The sequence below is a fragment of the Bidens hawaiensis genome, unplaced genomic scaffold (assembly GCF_021521415.1).
Source record: "Bidens hawaiensis isolate Kalapana, Puna unplaced genomic scaffold, B.hawaiensis_p1.1 tig00018136_1, whole genome shotgun sequence".
Classification (NCBI taxonomy): domain Eukaryota; kingdom Viridiplantae; phylum Streptophyta; class Magnoliopsida; order Asterales; family Asteraceae; genus Bidens; species Bidens hawaiensis.
This window is the reverse complement of record NW_027492741.1, coordinates 1-1,312: the sequence shown is the minus strand read 5'-3', so window position 1 is coordinate 1,312 and position 1,312 is coordinate 1. Positions and strand designations below refer to the sequence as shown.

Here is a 1,312-nt window from a genome sequence, read left to right as displayed (position 1 = left end):
TGATAAATCTTCGGGTTGTCATGTCTAACTTGTTTAATAAACATGTCTTAAAAGTTAAAACTACAAAAAGAACATATTATATAAGGTCACCCACCAACCCATTTACAATTTGATTACAACCCGTCAGCCTGTTTACAACTTCAGATTGATTCCGCAAAAGGTTGAGAACCGTGGGAACATCAATATACACATTAACTTAATTACGTGTGATCAACTTTGTTCACATGTGAACGATCAAAACACGTGTGATGATACTGAGATCACACATAATTTTATGGTCTTTAACTTTTTTTTATTAAATAGAAAGATTAAGGGTGCTAGATAATATAAACAAGAATCATATTCATATGAAGGATACCCGTGTCGTCATCAAACACTTGTGAAAAACGGATTAAAACAACTAAAGTCACAACCTAAAAGCCACTAATGACATTATCCTAAATTTAACCTATTTAACTTATGCTAATAAAACCTAAGCAAGTTAGTCATGGTCTTGAGTCTTGACCCGAACTTATTCCTTCAAATTGCGAGTACACATTCTAAGCGAGTGTCTGATAACGGCCTGAGGAGCGGGATGAGAGCACCACGGAGGTGAAGTGACATCACCTCATTGGTGGACCCCACAAGGTTACCCCCTATGAACACAGCTGGCACAGGAGGAGAGTTGCAGCCCCGGTTCACAAGGGCTTTCCTCAATCTCCCAACCGTCTGGTGTCATGGTCCAGCTCATGAACCAGGGGCTCGACCCCGAGTTCTTGGAACAGAATGGTCACAGCATAGCATAAGCAACACGTGCTCTTGCTAAACACGACAATTCCGTTCTCTGATGTCAATGCTTGTATCTTGTCCATCTTATGAAACTACCTTAAACTACAATGTCACGAGGCACCAAACGATTGGATCAAACTCGAAGGGAGTTTCGGAGAGGGTTTTGAGGGAGAGATAAGATTTGGTTTGCATAGGGGTTTCTCGGGCTACTTCTATTTTATATAAATTGTTTTCTCGTTACAAGAACATCTAAACGAGATGCTTTTTTTATATAGATGCTTGAAAGCTACTAAAGGTACTTCTATATATGGCTACTTTTTTCCTTTCCACACACCAAGGAACAAGTACTAACTAACATTCCTTATAATATATGTCCAAACCTCCATCTTAAAGACATCATAATGGGTTGATTCAGGTTAAGCTTAACGGGTGAATCAGACAAAATGAAGAAAACGGGTCAAATTTATATTATTATTGTAGAATATATGGCACGCTAATTATTTATTAAAAACGAGAATTTTGGACACAAGTGTTCAAGCTTGGG

At 38.3% G+C, this 1,312-nt stretch overlaps 1 pseudogene; it reads right to left on the bottom strand.

The window, feature by feature from the left end:
* Positions 1 to 357: 357 nt before the first annotated feature.
* Positions 358 to 1,302, bottom strand: LOC143555467 (monothiol glutaredoxin-S11 pseudogene; annotated as a pseudogene).
* Between the last annotated feature and the right edge of the window lie 10 nt (positions 1,303 to 1,312).